The sequence below is a fragment of the Phascolarctos cinereus genome, unplaced genomic scaffold, assembly GCF_003287225.1.
Source record: "Phascolarctos cinereus isolate Bilbo 61053 unplaced genomic scaffold, phaCin_HiC Scaffold_726;HRSCAF=1367, whole genome shotgun sequence".
In the NCBI taxonomy this organism is placed as follows: domain Eukaryota; kingdom Metazoa; phylum Chordata; class Mammalia; order Diprotodontia; family Phascolarctidae; genus Phascolarctos; species Phascolarctos cinereus.
The window spans coordinates 344,216,356-344,234,192 of NW_027556098.1; the positions used below are offsets into that span (position 1 = coordinate 344,216,356).

The window sequence follows — 17,837 nt, forward strand, 5'->3', positions numbered from 1 at the left end:
AAACTACACAGCAGAGAACAAAAGAAAACTCACAAGGAAGCAAAAATGGATAGCTCGGAACCCAATGAATAGTATTTATTATACAGGCTTTCTTGAAATGGAAATTTATTGCTGTATGCTTTCAATCTTCTCATGTTCTACTGTGCACTTGGCAATGCCATTTCTTCTTTTATTTTGTATTTAAGTTTACGGTACATTTATTTTTCTTTTCTTACTCTGTATTTGTTTTAATATTTAAGTTTAAAATAAATTAAAAACAAAAATAAAAAAGAAATGTATTCCATATTGTTATATGTTGTATGTGTGTGTGTGTGTGTAAATATAGAGTGCTGGGCCTGGAGTGACCCTGGGCAAGTCACTTAACCTCTGTTTGCCTTAATTCACTGGAGAAGGAAATGGCAAATCACTCCAGTATCTTTGCTAGTGAACCTCACGAACATTTTAGTTCATGCAGTCACAGAGAGTTGAACCCAACTGAATAACAAAATGCATGCATATGTGTGTGCGCATGTGTGTGTGTGTGTGTATTCAAACACTTAGAATCTCATAGAAATAAAGACCTTCAGAGTTCTTTCAAACTGATGATGGGCATTCATGAAACATCTGTGGTGGAGCTGGCAGCTCCTCATGTAAACACATGCCTGGTGTAGCTGCTAGACTGCTGTCTTCAGAGTTAATAAAACCTAGACTCAAGTCCTGCATCTGACACTCATTGGCTTCAGGTCCCCGGGAAAGTTACTTAACCTCTCAGTGTCCCAGACAACTAATTCCTTAATGCTTTAACTTGAAGAATGGTTGCTGATCACAGGTAGTTTACTACATAGAAGAAATATTACAGACCTGTCCCCTTTCCTCAAAAAAAGTGCCTTACTATATTTGATCAACAATAAAATGCCACAGAGTTAGAATTTTAATCACATTGTTTTGTTTTTCCAAAGGACAGACTGTTTAATTTCCCTCTATTTTCTGAAGGTATAATCAAAACTTCAAACTATGTATGTTAAAGGAAAGGAAGGATAGATAGGTTAATAGAAAGAGGAAAAGAAGGGACAAGAAAAGGAAGGAAAGAGGGAGAGAGAGATGGAAGTTGGGAGAGGGAGCAAGGAAGGTAAGTACCAGGAGAATTCTAATCTGACATCCACAAAACAGACACCCTCACTTGCTCTCACCCACGACTTAGCCTTGGCTATGGCTCGCCAGGTAAGGTGTAACACTGCTATGAAGCCTCCATTCCCCACAAGAGGCTGCTGAAGAGCAAGTTTTGCTCTATTACTGATTGAAGGGAACATTTGTGACTTCTTAAAAAACAACAAAACTTTTAAAAAAATTGTTTTGGGTTAGTCAAACTCTTCTGGGGAGTACTTCAGTTCACCTTAATTATAGCCACTTAAAAATATCTCCTCAATGTTTTCCACCCTGTTCTTTTGGGCACACAAATGTCCTCATTTCTTTTACTGTGCTGGGGAGATAAAACTTTCTTTTTCCACCTTCCTAGCGAAATGGAGCTGTCCATCTAACAGAAGAAAAGAAAATGTGTGTGATCTCTCTAACGTGAAAGCTACTGTACTTGGTAAAAGAAAGGAAAATGGTTATGAGAGATCACACTCCCCTCACGGTGCTCCTTATTATGACTTCCTTTGATGCATCCCAACTGTTTCAGAGAAAGGTGAGTGTGGTTAACAACAATGCTGTGAGGAGTAATTTCTTTCTGAAATGGGGCTAAAAAATGGACAGAGCCGGGAGAAGTGTTTTCAATTCTTCTTTCCATTCTGGTATCCCTGTACCCTAAAACTTCAATTAGCTCATTCTAGATAAGAAATCATATTTATGGGACAGAAATAACCAACTTGCCTCCTAATTAACCAAGAGAAAATCAAAGGAGAAGCAGAAGAAACAAGCATTGTATGGGTGAAAATAAAAGAAATTATCCATTCTTCAAAGTCCAACTCCAGGGCCAATTTTCCTAATTTCCACTAGTCACAAATACTTTTTCTTTGCTTCTACCTAACAAAATGCTTCTTTCTGTATCTTCTTCATTCATTTATCCTGTCATACTTTTTATTAGTTTGAGTTGTATTTGTATTTACTGCTAGCTAGACCATATGCTCTTTGGGGAGTCAAGGAGGGAAAAAAGCATTTGTTAAGCACCTACTATGAAGTAGGCACTGTGCTAAATACTTTACAGATATTATTTCCTTTTATCCTCCCAATAACTCTGAGAGGCAGACATTATGAATCTCATTTTATGTTTTGGGAAACTGAGGCAGTCAGCAGTTAAGTGACTTGCTCAGAGTCACACAGCTAGCAAGTGTCTGAGGCTGGATTTGAACCTGGAATCTTGCTGACTCCAGGGCCAGTGCTCTATCTATTATAACACAATGCTCTGCACATGGTAGCCACTTTAACAAGCCTGTTGAATTAGAATTTGTTAAAATTATGCTCCAGTTACTCTTATCTCCTTATGACAATTAATAACTGAGTTCTCTAGTAAGCCTCCATAGTTCCAATTATTTTCCCTCCATTGCTTCTTCTGTCCTACTGTCAAGCAATATTCTGTTTTCATCTTGTCATCTTTCTGCTTAAAAATCTCTAATGGTGCCTGCTTAACCTATAAAACCAAGTCTAGACACATCTGTATAGCTTTCAAGCTGCTCATAATGAGGTCCAAACCTGTTTAATTTTATTTCCCATTCCTCCTTAACTCATGTTTTCCCATTCCAATCCAATCAACAAGCGTTTATTAAGCACTTAATGCCAGACAGTATGCTAAGCCCTTTGGATTAAAAAAACAAAACAAAACAAAACAAAACAAGAAGAACAAAACCCTAAAACAAGCCAAAACAGTTCCTGCCTTCAAAAAGCTCATCTTCTAAGGGAGTGGTGGTCTTGGTAGGGAAGGAGACAACCTTCATAAATAAGTACAGATAAAATACATACCCAGTAGAGGGAAGGTAATCTTAGATGGGAAGGCAGTGGCCGCTGAAGGAACCAGGAATGGTTTCTCGTAAAAATTTTATCTTTAAATTAAGTTTTGAAGGAAGCCAGGGATGCTAAGAGGCAGAGGTGAGGAGGGAGAGTGTGAGGGAAAAGCAGTGCATGGAGATAAGAGACGGGGGTCGGTTGTCCTTTGTGAGCCGCAGCAAGCTGATCAGTACAACTGGATCGGAGGGTACATAGAGTTAAGAGATGCCAACAGGATATGCAGTTTGAAATGTCCAATAGTCAGTTGATAATGTAGAATGGAAACTCAGGTAAGAGACTAGGGCTGGTTAGGTATAGTAGATCTCTATATCATCTACCCGGAGGTGAAGACTGCACCAAATGAGAAAATAAAGAAAGATGAGAAAAGGGCAGAGGTCCAAGCCTTAGAGGCACCGTTAATTCTCAAGCATGGTATGAATGAAGTTCAGCAAAGGAAATTGAGAATGAGGAGTCAGACAATTAGGAAGAAGAGATTAGAGTCTTAAAAACCTAGAGAGTAGGGGATAGCTGAAAGGAGAAACTGAATGACAGTGTTGTACTGCAAAGAGGTCAAGACAGCTGAGGATTGAGAACAAGGTCTTTAGATTTTACCATTAAGGGATCATTTGGTAATTTTGAAGAGGGCAGCTTCATTTCAATGATGAGGTCAGAATTTAGACTGAAGAGGATTTAGAAGAGGAGGGTGAGAGTGCTGAATCTACACGACTTTTTAAAGGAGGTTAGCTAAGAATAGAGGCAGCTAGATGGCTCAGTGGATAGAGCTCTGAGCTTGGAGTTAGGTAGACCTGAATTCAAATCCAGCCTGGGGTACTCACTAGCTGTATGACCTTGGGCAAGTCAATTAATGTCTGTTTTGCTAGATGGCTCAATGGATAGAACACTGAGCCTGGAGTTAGGAAGACCTGACTCCAAATGAGACCTCAGATGCTAGCTGTGGGACCCTGGGCAAGTCACTTAACTTCTGTTTGCCTTAATCTCCTAGCAAAGGAATTGGCAAATTGCTCTAGTATTTTTGGCAAGAAAATTCCATGGACAGCGTGGTCCACAGGGTCACAGAGAATTGGAAACAAAAACAATAGCAAGAGCACTGAGAATAGGAGGTTTCCCTTCACTGACCATGTATGTCAGGCTGTTTCATGCCTCCCCACCCTTAGGGTTAATCTAGTCGAATATTTTTATTTTGCAGGTGAGGAAAAAGGTCCAGAGAAGTTATCGACTTCCCAGATGTCACCTAGGTAGAATGTACAGAGATAAGATTGGAACCCAGGTCCTCTGGTTCTAAATCAACTGCTCTTTCCATTATACTGTTCATCCGACACATTAGCATCCCTTCTCCGAGAAAATTTGTAGGTGGCAAGGCTTTTTTCTTTGTAATTTTATTATTTTTAATTAATTTTAATTTCAAAGCCCCAGATTTCAAGTTTAAAATGATTTGCCATCAGAGGGCCTGAGTTCAAAACCTGACTTTTCCATTTATTCCTTGTTATGACTTGAAGAATCATAACCTCTCAGAGCCTCATATTCCTCATCTGTAGAACAAGGGGGAAGAATCAGATGACTTTGAGGGTCCCTTCTGACTCTGAATCTATAATTCTATTAACCTGACTCCAAAACTCACTAATTCTGTGATTATGGACAAGATAGTTTCCTTCTTTCAGTCTCAATTTCCTAATCTGTAAAATGGGGTAAGAGTTGTTATGAATAAGTTTTTTTGTAAGGCACTAATATGCTTTGTAATTTTCTTATCTTCAACACTTAGCTGTGTAACTGTGGGCAAAATGAGAGAAATGATACTTATTTAGGTATAGGAAGGAAGGAAATGAGCATTTATGAAGCACTTAGTGTGTGTCAGAAACTATGCTCAGCACTGTAGATACAAAAATATGAGGAAAAAGAAAGTAATTTTCTGCCCTCAAGGAGCTTCCATTCTTTCAGCGGAAGACAACACACAAAAAGGATCTGAAGGAACAGAGGGAAGAAGAAAGTGCCTAATTTAAGGGAATAGTTTTGAAGTCTACAAAGGCAGTAACAGGGTCAGAAAGAGAAGATGGTAAGCTGGCCTGGGTCCTTCCACAAAATGAGGCTCCAGGACAAACTTGCCAATGAGAAAAGGGGGCAGGGCTTGTGGAGGAATATTGGGCAGTACTGGTAGGCTATTCCAGGATTAGAAAAACTAAGATAAGTTCCAGAATGAGCCAGCAGTAGGGAAGGGATAATTAAGAAGTCCAGAGAGTTAGGAATAAGGCAGGTAGGAAGTATCTCAATGAAAGTGCTTATTTTTTGTTTTCATTTCTAGTTATAACTTCCCTTAGCCTTTCTAAATATTGGTACTGTGTCCTTATACTAATTTAAAAAAAATTTTTTTCTATCACAGCACACCTCCCACTTTCCAACTCCCACATAGTTTGGGGCGTAGGTCCAAGGGGCTGTTTCACTTGGTGATGGAAAGGGGAGAGTGGTGGCCCCAGAGCACCGTGGAATCAGCTGAGATTTAGATAAGTGAAGGTGAGGATACCCACATTCTGCCTGACCTGCTAACATAACACAGACCAGATTTATGCATTGAAGAACTATACCTCCCAGAGTGTATCGGAGACACTCACCGAGCCCAGACAATTACACTCTTAACAAAATTTCTTTAAGTTAATTTGTGTACTTATGCTGCCCGTGACACTTCTCTCTCGTTCAGGTTTCAATCATAATCCCAGCAGTTATGTAAATATTCCACAGATCATAAATCAATGACCTTCCCCCTCCTTAGTTAACAGCCTAGATGAGTATCTGTAACACAAATATGAGAAGAGGAAACTCCCAAAGTGACCTGAAGATTAAACAAAAGAATTGGTAGTAAAGATTAAAAAAAAAGGTTTAAAACCTAGTGTCTGTCTCTCATTGCAAAATGTCTTCCTATTATATTGTTCTTTATTGTCTTAGTAAACAAAACATGCTGAATAATTCGACATAATTTAAGTTTTTTTTTTTTTATTGATAACGGGGAGATTATGAGCATCAGTTAATGTGCTATGCAATAACACAGTGATGTCTTCAAGGCTGTTGGCATGCCTAGTATTGATTGCTCCTGATCTAAGTGGCCCTCAAACTTTAATTTTCTAGCTGGAATTTATTTTGAGAAATGCCACTGTGATATAGTGAGTAGGGTTAGAGATAGCTATAAGACATTCAGTTTGAAATGTCTAACAGGTAGGTGATAATGTAGGATTGGAACTCTGAGACTGAAACTAGACACAGTAGATTTTTATGTCATCTGCTTGGAGATGAAAATTGCACCCATGGCAGCAAATGAGCTCACCAAATGAGAGAGGAAGACACATTTATTAAGTGCTTGCTATAGCATTCATAAAACCATACATTCAAAAACCACCTCTGACCCATAATGGCTGTGTGACCCTGTGACCTTCTGAATCTTGATGAATCACTTAACCTCTCAGTTTTCTGAGATTGTAAATTGCCAAAAAGTCATCTATCTGTAATGGTAGAGGGAGTTTCTGGATGGTCAGCTCTCTACATCAACAAAATCACAAGTCTGGACCAAATATTTTTTTCTTCTGAGTCTTTCCTTATTATTAACCTGTACATCTCAATATTATTGGTATTTTTATGACTAGTAGTATCCCACAATCACCTTTCTTTAATGGTGCTGGCAAATTGTCCATAGTAACCCATGGAGATCTGAACATTTCCAGAGAAATCCAGATAATACTCTCTTAACTCTTTTCCTAATGAAAAAATACTGCCTGGGCTTTTATAATAGCTATTTTCTTAATTAGTGAGAATTTTTTTCAAAATAGTTCCACATTCCTGGCCCTGTTCTTGAAGATGGAAAGTTCTGGGGGCCTATCAGATCAGTGAAATTGTACTATGTAAGTGAAAGGGCATTTTGAGTCAATGAAATAAAATACCAAGCACTGGTTACTAGCCTGCTTGGGTTTTAAAGTATGACATTGTAAGACACACTCTAGAAAAAAGGTAACTTCAGGCAACTCATTGAGGTCCCATTATTGGCTATCGGTAATAACTGTGAAAAGTTAATACAAATATCATATCTAAAACTTTTATAATCAGTCAGTAAGCATTTATTAAGAGCCTGCTGTACACCAAGCACTGTGCTAAATGTTAAAAATAGGTAAGAAAGAAAGATAAAAAGATAAAAAACATTCCTGGCTTTAAAGGCACTTACAGTCTAATGGGGTGAAGGATGGGTAGACAACATGCAAACCACTATGAACAACGAAGCTATACGAAGGATGAATTGATGGCATTTAACTACACTTCCAGTAAATTCCTATTCTAATGCTCATTTCATAGCATAGAGGTGCTCGGTAGTTCTCAGAATCTTTAATAGATGATAGCATATAAATTCTACTAAGCAATCAATTAACATGTATTTATTAATTGACTACTGTGTGCTAGACACGGTGCTTGGGATTGAGAATACAAGGGCAAAGATGAAACAGTCTCTGCCCTGACAGAACTTACATTCTTTGGGGGCAGACAGCATGAAGACATATAATCAAATACAAAATATATACAAGGTAGAAAGGCTTTGGTACAAGCCTATTCCCTGATCACAGCTTAACTAACTTCTCTAATATTCATCACCAAAAAGTTGGCTACCTGGTGATGATTTTAATATATTATTATATATTATACATTATTGTATTGCATGTCACATTATAAAGTATATTATGTGACATTATGACTTACTGTGTTTATTACATATAAAGTTTAAGATAAAGCTGATCTTTTTGTTACTAAATCACAGGCATTTCCACACCCCACCCAAATGAACCCTTTCATAACACAGTCTGATTTTTTGAACATCTAATACAAAGACCATATCTGATATTGTATATAATATTCTGACCTAATTGTCCACCACCTCACTGCCACAGAAAATTAACTATTTTTCATCACCTGTTCTCTGACATCAACTGATGATTTTTTTTTCCACAACATAACTCACAAAGACCATCTACCAAGGCACCTATCAATTGGTTTAGGTCTACCTACACTGATGAAATCATCAATCTTTTATTTAATTCCAGAGTATGAACTTAGTTCTGCATGAAATGAAATTTTACATTTTTTCTGATTCCATACTAGTCAAAATATAAACTGTCTCTGATATCTATACAAAATCTTACTTACTCAAACCCTACATTGTTTTGACATGCATATTTTGGGAATTCTATTTTCATCTACTATGGCTGTACTCCTTTGTGATGTGGTATATTAACTATGACAACATGTCTAATTTATCATCAGACTCTGTGTATATATATACATACATGCATATTGTATATATAACATATGTGAATGATATATATATATATATATACCTAGGCACATTTTAAAAACATAGCAGCTAATAAATAATAGCTAATGTTTATATAGAGCTTTATGGGATGAAAGTGGGTTATATTATCTCACTTGATCCTCACAACAACATTGTGAGATAGGTGTTATTCCCATTTTAGATAAGAAGAAACCAAAGCCCAGAAAAGAAAATAACATGGCCATGATTCCACAGCTCGTAAATGTCAATCTGGAGCTGAACCTTGGAAACTTCCTCTCTGCAAGTTCATCACTGTACTGCAGAGATTTAAAATCCTCAATATGCCGAATTTTTCAGCTGGTAAACATTTAGAAATTCTCCCTCTGTTTGGTCTAAGAAGACAGAAACAAGAACGTACATTTAACCCTGAATGATATGTGATCCATAGAAGGCCTTTCTAGAATGGACAGAATGTGATGTGTTATAAACTACTCACCAAGTCTCATTTGAAACAAATTAAAGTACTTAACTGATGTCATAAATCCACACAACAGGTGCCCGAGAGCTGAAAACCATACTCCCAAATGCTTTGTCCCCAAACACTATCACTAAAAAGCCACAGAAATTTTGATGAAAAGACCTCTTTTGAACTTTTCCAGCTCATCTAATGACTTCTTCATATAGGCCATGGGAACTCAATACCTTTTCAGAACAACAAAGAATCACAACCTCCAATTAACCCTCCCTAAAAACACAGCCTTATCTGATTCCTCAGAAGATGAGGCATGCTTCTTAAACACAAAACTGGTGTGACAACTCTGCCTTGTGCTCGATCTAGGGGTAATTCCAGGGTGCCCATTGAATTTCTAACAGGGACTTTCTGGAAAATAGACCTTCAGTCACCAACAAATAGTTGAAAAAGCACAAGTTCCTGGTTCCCTCTGATAGAGCAAAAAATAAGTTATGGGAAATCCAGTGCTTGCCAATGTTCAGAATGAAGTTAAAGCTAAAAACTAGATTTGGTACTACCGTTAATAGAAGGGGCTTCTATTAAAGTTCTATTCTGATGCCTTGCGAATTATTTGGAGGTGATTTTGGAATTCTCCAAAGGCACGTTAGTGTAGTCCAGGTTCTGGCAGCTCATGACAAGATGAAAAGACACCAGTACTAGTGAAAGAGCTTGAAATGCCTGTCTAATGATTATCCTGAACAGGGAGGCGTGTGGAACCTGCGCCTCAAAGCCATATGTGGCTCTCTGGGTCTTCCAGGGTGGCCCTTTGACTGAATCCAAATGGAGAAGCTTCTTACCAGGTTGGCCATGAGGTCGTACATGTCTTGGCCATGCAATTAATGAAAACTATTTACTAAGGCCTAAAGAAGATGCATTCTGTGTCACTAGACTGTAAAGAGTATTTCCCCTGCCACCCAAACCACATACCCACAGAGGCTGAAACAAATACAGAGATGAAGAAAGACAAATGCTAAGGAGAGTAAACACATATATACCCAGAATTAGAGTAACATTGATGGAATACTCTCCTCATTCTATAGTCTGTTGAGGTAAGACCCTTTATCTCCCAAACCTGTAACTATACTGGTTGTTCTCCTTGCCTGGAAAAGTCTCAATTAAAATCCCACCTTCTTCAAGAAGCCCTTCCTGATCCCTCTAAATACTTGTGCCTCCTCTCTGTTGATTATCCCCAATTTATCATGTATGTATCTTGTTTAGATATAGTCATTTGCATGTTTTCTTCTCTCAAAACTGTGAGCATTTTCTGGGCGGAGATGTCCTTTACCTTTCTTTGTATCCTTAGTACTCAGCAAAGTGCCTGGCACATAGTAGGCCCTTAATAAATGGTTGCCAACTTGGTTAAAGGTTTATAAAGTCAATGGTGCATTTTCAAAAGCACAGCGTCTATAAAGGCATTATTTCATGATGCATATTCTATAAGATCCAGTCACTCCATGTAGCAGGGCTTTCAAAGCACCATGACAGAAATAAAAAGACGCCAAAATATATTTTTGAATAAATATGTGTATACGTGTATACACACACACACACACACACACACACACACTTCAGAAGGATACAGTGGGAATAAGGATACCTGGGTTCATAGCCCACCTTAAATGCTTACTAGCTGTGATCCTGGGGAAATCACTTAACATCTCACAAAATTTCACTTTCATCGTTTGCAAAATGAAAACGGTACTACTTTTGTTACCTACCTTTCAAGATTTTTGTGAGAAACATACTTTACAAACTGAAGTACTGTAGAAATGAGTTATTATTTACTGTCTTAAATATAGCACATATTTTATTATGCACATATTCTTTTTCTGGGGAAGTGATTTAATTCTTAATATCCTAAAAATGATACATTTGATCTAGGCAGTGTAGTACAGGGAAAAGAATCTGGGATCAGCCACTAATCAGCTCATGACCTAGGACAATCAATCAATCCTTTATTTAGAGACTGTTATCTGCCAGGAATTGTGCCAACTAGTTGGGAAACAAAGATAAAATGGAATAGTTCCTGCCCTAAAAGAGTTTACTTCTGAACAGGTGAAATAGCATGTATCTTACAGGCAGAGGAAATATAAGATTTTCTCACCTATAAAATGAAGAGGTTGGATTAGATGACATTTAGGCAGTTCAGTGGATAGAGAGCACTGCGCATGAATTCAGGAAGACCTGAGTTCAAATCCTGCCTCAGACACTTCCTAGCTCTGTGACTCTGGGCAAGTCACTAGGCCATTCTCTGCTTCAGTTTTGTAATCTGTAAAATTGGGGTAACCACCTACCTATCACGCTTGTTCTCAGAATAAAATAGCATGCTTGTAAAGCACTTTGCAAACCTTAAAAAGCTGAATAAATACTGGCTTATATATACATATATACACACAGATATATAACTACTTAGCTAAAAATATTTTAATAGCTATTTTATATGTATAAATAAATAGCAGCTAAGTGGTACATATATGTAGGTAGTACTTATATATAATATAATGTCTTTGTGTATATGTGTGTATGTATGTGTATATGAATGGATATATAGTAGTTGTTGGACTCAGGGAGATCTGATTCCAAATCTCAGCCTCTGATACGAAGTAGCAGTGTGACATTGGATAAATCACCTAAATTTCTCCCTCAGTTTCCTCATCTGTAAAATGAAGATAATAGCACTCCCAGGGTTGTTATGAAGATTCAGCTAGATGACAGTTGTAAAGCACTCCACATACCTTGAAGTGTTACACAAATGCTAGCTAGTATAATTATTATTGTTATCATTATCATTACATTTAAATTTTTTTCAATCACAATATATATCTAATGCCACCAAGTCTTGTATTCCAATCCTTCATCCACTGGAACAAAGATCCTCAAGTTCAATAAAACCAGGTCTGATGGTTCATTCAATTGGAAAAGCGGAAAGGTTGATGCTGAAAGTGTGTGCACAAAAAATTGTTATTTGTTTCTGTCTTAGATTTGTTGGAATTCCTATTGTAGAGGAGAATGTAGGTGGTAGTAACCCTGTCTTGTGTCCTTGCTCAGGATATTTACTGGCAGCTTCCCGCCTCCCCCCACAGTGTCCTTAAGACTTCAGAGGAAAAACAAACTAAAAAAAAAATTCACAATTTTATACATTACTTTTTGTTTCCTTCATTAATATTATTCATGTATTTTCTATCACAAATTTATTCCCACCAAAAATATGTAGATGCAGATACATTTAAAAATAGAAGTGAAAGAACACAGTGTAAGGAACCTATTTGTTGAAATAATATCTATTTTATCTAGAACTGAATTAAGTTCATTAAAAACATCCACACCCTTTACCTACTTCAGGGGGAAAAAAAGCCAACCTAACATTCATGCATATACAACTCACCACCTGGCTCAGCAAGATTTTATGCATGCGCCGCCTGCAGCTACAAACAAATTTATTAGATCTCTGGCAACACATTCTAAAATAAACTTAATAGCCTTCGGGTCTTTGCTCAAATCATAGCCTAATTCCTTTTGTGGCGCCAGACAACTTCCCCCCAAAAGGAGACTCCACTTGGAAATGAAAGCTGGGCTTCTCAGTCACCACCGCAGAGTAACCGGTTTAGCACCATTTATTTGGTTAATTCCCTGTGATGTGAGGTTGTTTTCTGATCCCTATTTGTAAAATAGTGCCCCACACGTTACTATATACAAAATCCATAGCAATTAACCTGAATTACTGTCTGGGTCATATTTGGGGCTGTTGGAGGTTTTGAATTGTATTTTTTTTTTAATTGCTTCTCTCCACTTGAAATACCACAGAAATAGAGAGAGAAAGAGGCGGCGAGGACGGGGTGGGGAGGGGAGAAGAGGTTGCAGGTTTCATTACAAGTTATTTTATGTCAGCTGTCAAAGAAAACAAAACAAAACAAAACAATTGTTATTTTAGTTATATTCCCTTGATTAATCTCTTTGGCTACTATTGTGACTGTAAATTTAACAGAGGGATAGATAGCCAGCCATCAAGGGTGTTTACTTGTGAATGGATGCAAACTTCCCGGAGAGATGCTCAAGGGTTAGTTTGACTTGGTTTTATTCCTTTCACGTAAGCTGGTTACATAATCTTACCTGAGGTCTTTGTTTTCAACAGCAAAATCAAGATTGGAAAGTCTAAAATTTCTAGGCTTTAAAGTAGAAAGAGATATATTGGATCACACCTGGTCCCTTGGCCACCATAACTGTGATGGCTAGCCCCCACACCTGAAACTGACTTCTCTTGTTAAAATAGTGACTCCCCTTCACCCCAACACACACACACACACACACACACACACACACACACACACACACACACACACCACTTACAGTTTTTCCTGTCCAAAAGATTACACTGCTCTTAGAAAGTGACTCATTGTCCAGAATTCTAACCCTACCTCTGTCCCTGCTTAAGCGATAGCACAAATGAAATAGGTTGAGTAGACTAGCACAAATGCCACAAATGTTTGCTTTATGCATTTTCTTTTCATTTATTTCAGTTTAATTTTGCAACGTAATCTTGTGTGTTTAACTTTAATATTTGATTGGACAAACTCTGGTGATTGCTCTGATGTCTTTAAAGTTATGCCAGGGCTAGAAATAGAGCTCCACCTTCCATCCCCCAATTCTACTTTAGTGATTTAAATGCCCTGGACTTATATAAAAGCTCTTTGTTTAGATATTTTGCTACAGAAAACAAAAGAGGACAAAAAGGCTATTTATGTATTGCAACCTAGTATCATAATTCTATACACAAAAAGTTCAGACACAGTAAGGAAACTCAAGTGTGGCAAGAAAATCAATTTTTCTTCCATGAAAAGAATAAAATCTTATATGTCTCTATAAATATACCATAAGGTTAAAGCTATAAGTTTATTTCTTAGAGACACCTTTTAAATAGGGCAAATTTCATAGAATAATGTGATTATAGATTGAGAGCCAGAAGGCACCTTTAGAGATCATAGCACATCTTCCTTTTGCAGATGAAGAAGTTGAGGCCAAGAGAAGTGAAATGGTTTTCTTTTATTATAGGCACTAAATAGAACAACCAAGGTCCTCTGCCTGCAAAAGCTATTGTTCTGCTACACTCTGTTGCCTTTGATTTGGTTATGAACGGCGAAATGCCAAACTAGCTCTCCAATTTAAGCCAACATAAACTATGAACTCTAAACTAACTACACTGAATAAAACATAACTATTACTTTGTTCTTTGGATCCATACAAAACTCTCCTTTATTAATGAAATCGCCTTATTGATAAAATTGCACAGGCTGTCTTCTGACAGGCAAATAAAGAAGCGAGCAGGTTAGTTCCATTGTGTTGTCTTAGACAAGAAAAATCACAGTCTCATGAGGCACACGATCATTTGGCTTCAACAAAGAGACCATCATGACAGCTTATAGGCAAACATTCATTACAGAGGATGAAGAAATAAATTCTATGAAGAATTTGACAAGATTCTCCAAACTATGTCAATAAGTATCTTGATCATCAATGACTCCAATAAAAAAGTAAGCATATGGGAGAGCAATAAATAAAACTGAGTATCTGAAAATATGATTCAGGATCAAGAAATGAATAGGATTAGATAATGGCTTTTGTATTGGGAAACCTCTCATCTGCATGTCACTAATATTTTCTTCAAGAAGAGAGTCAGAAGGCACTGGATAAGATGAACATCAAGTAGCATCTTTAAAAATTAAATAGACTATATCTTGATAGAGGGGAAATATTTATAAATGTAGCTGTCATTTCAGAATCAGCTGTATACGTGTAGTCAAATTAAGAATGGTTAAAGACCAAAGCAAACCAGTTGGAAGAAAGGATATAAATGATATAATTATAGCACCTCCATTTTGACCTATTTAAATAAACTATTGATCCCTAAAAATGAGAAATGGATAAAAGAAAAGACATTGACTCCGGATATAACTATTTCTCTTAGAGGAGTTCAACTGATAGAAGAAGATATGACAATGAAAAAGTAGAAATATTCTAGAAGTGTTATCTAGGATACATTTACAGTTAAGGATAATCAGCCTTGCTTGATTCAAGGAACAAAAGCTCTTTTACAAAAATATCACAGAGAAGGATGGAAGAATATAAACAATATTGTTTCACAAAACTATATTAAAGCAATTGAGGGAAAAATGAACAAGTAGAGAATTGGAGGTCAATTCTAGCTAAAGCCAAGCCAGCATATGGGCATTCAGACTAAAACTGAAAAGAGGACAAGAAAAAGATATAATGTCCCAGAGTGCTTATAACGAAATATTCATTAACATCCATAGTGGAGCTTTCATCTTTGGGCTCTTCTCCATGAATGACATTAAATCTGTACCTTTACACAGGCTGTATCTCAGGTGTAGAATCTTCTACCTCTTCCTTTTCACCTCCTGGGAAACCCTAGCTCCATTAAAGTCTTAGCTCAAATGCTGCCTTTCCTGATCATGCCATATTGTTAGTCCCCCAAAATTCCTTTGTATTTCTTTTAAAATTAAATTAAATTAAACATTTTGTATTTATTTACTTGCAAAATGTTGCTTCTACCTAATTGGCTTTAAGCTCCTTGTGGGCAGGATTGATTGAATGTCATTTTTGATTTTGTATCCTCAGTGCCTAGCAAAGTGCCTGGCACATAAGCACTTGATAAATGATTGTTCAACTGAATTCAGTACATAAAATGTAAAAAGGCATTGGCATTTAGGAAAATGGAAGACCCAAACATATAAGAGAGAAATCTGTGTGGTAAATGACACAATTTAATAGTATTCAAACAGCAATTTTTAAGAATTTTAAAATTTTAAAAAGATTGAGAAATAATGGGGAAGATCATAGACGTAACTTTCAGAACAAAAAATAGTGACAGGTATTTACTTATCCATATATTCACTTTGTCATTGCTATCATAGCTTTATGAAAATAGTCTCCAACAAAAGTGTGAGAAGGTAACCAGCAGGTAAAATAGGTCATATCTTTATGATTATATGATTAACTAAAAGGTATAGAGAACATAACAATCATATTTTATTTTTTGTTTATTTGAATTTGGTCAAATGAAAAAATGCAGCTCTGAGGGCTCTTTTGCAAAGTATCTTCTGTGTATACCTAAAAATTGTACACATAAATTTTATATGTATATATATATATATATATATATATGTCAAGTATATATGACATGTGATGCATAATTTATATATATAATTTTTATATTTATGTATATTAAAGTTATACACATATGTTGCAGATGTAGCTATGGAAATAATTGCTAAATGTTCTGCAGAGTATTGATATCAAATGAGGAATAAAATAGACATGTTCATCCAAGGTATCTGCCAACATCATGGAAAATATTCTCAGCAAAGTTAAAAACGAAACAAAACAAAACTAATCTGATTCTCTAATGATAAAATTATGGTGAGAGTTTCCAGCTGCTCCTCCTCAAACATAACATTGTCCTAATTGTTCTGTATTACAGTGTTCTGTAAAATTTCCTTCAAAACCCCTACAACAACTGAAAGAAATCAGTCTCACCCACCATGATGGAAATACAAAAGAGGGGTGTGGGAAATCCAGATTTCCCAGAAATGTAATTGAAAAAAGCAGCAATCTGAGCTAGTCCTTCAGTATATATATCATGGACCTATTCTATCATAAGTCAGTGAGTCAGTCAACAAACATTTAATAAGTGCTTCCTATGTGCCAGGCATGGTGCTTCAGGGGGTCTATAACCTGGGGCCAGAATGGAGTACGAGTAGATAATTCCTGTAAGCATACTTTGGGATGAGCAGCGCCTTGACTGGACAGACACACTGCTGCCTCCTACAAAATATTTCTTTAATGCGAATCATCTCTTGGTGATTCTGTATGGCTATGGATCTTATTGTGGCATAGCCTTGGAAGAACTAAATGCTGTTGTTGTCATCGTCATCGTCATCATTGTCATTGTTGTTCTTCTTGTCATGAAACTAAGCTGGTGCAATGGGTAGAGGTGCCAGGCTTGGAGTCAGGAAGACTCATCTTCCTGAGTTCAAATCCATCTTCAGACACTTATTAGTTGTGTGACCTTAAGCAAATCACTTAACCCTGTCTGCCTTAGTTTCCTCATCTGTAAAATGAGCTGGGGAAGGAAATGTCAAACGACTCCGGCATCTTTGCCAAGAAAACCCCTCAAAGGGTCAGACATGACTGAAATGACTGAACAACAACAACAAATGAATCTTAGTGTGCCACAGCCTTAGAAAAATCAAAGTTACAAATAACTAAGGGGTGATGAATCACAGGATTTAATAGTAAACATCACAGCTATTTCCCCCTAATTGATTATACCTTTCTTATGTATATTTAATTGAAGTGTTAAATTAGTTCATTTATTCAAAGAGTTGAAACTCAGAACTTTTTTTCAGTGTTTTTTATTTTATTTTTTTTATTCTGCACAGGGCAACTTGGTATACCAGAAAGAACACTGGATTGCTAAGACAGATGACCTGAGTTCAAATTCCTACTCTGCTTCTGTGAATTGAGCAAACCGCTTCATCTCTTTTATCTCATTTTATATTTGTGTTTGCACTATTTGTCACTCAGGTTCAAGAGGAAAGCACTGTTTAAACTTGAGGTTTTTATTGTTACCATGTTGGGCTTTTTTCTTAACTTCTGGGGAAATGTTTTGTAGAGATATGCTCCAATAATTCATTTCAACTTAAACTACATCAATAAATTTTTATTGAATCCTTAGATTGTGTTTCAGGCAAGCCTTGCTCTGGCCTTCATAGTGACATTGGAATGACCCATGGCTATTGAAGATGATGCCAATGGAATATATGCTCTAGCAGGTTCTGACAAACTTGGGGTATAGAATATTAAGAAAGATGGACAACTGGTCTGTTGCTTCTGAACTACTCTTCCTAAATTCAGATGAGTTCATAACCCAGCAGAATATAAGAGTATGGAGTGTTTGGCTAAAACAACTCTTAAAACTGCTTCCATGGTATAGAGGGCTTGCATTTTGCATCAATAAAAGTAGTAGGTATA

General features: G+C 36.8%; 1 protein-coding gene across 1 annotated transcript in view; it reads right to left on the minus strand.

The window, feature by feature from the left end:
* FREM2 (FRAS1 related extracellular matrix 2) overlaps window positions 1–17,837 on the minus strand; it is a 210,895-nt gene that overhangs the window by 113,710 nt on the left and 79,348 nt on the right.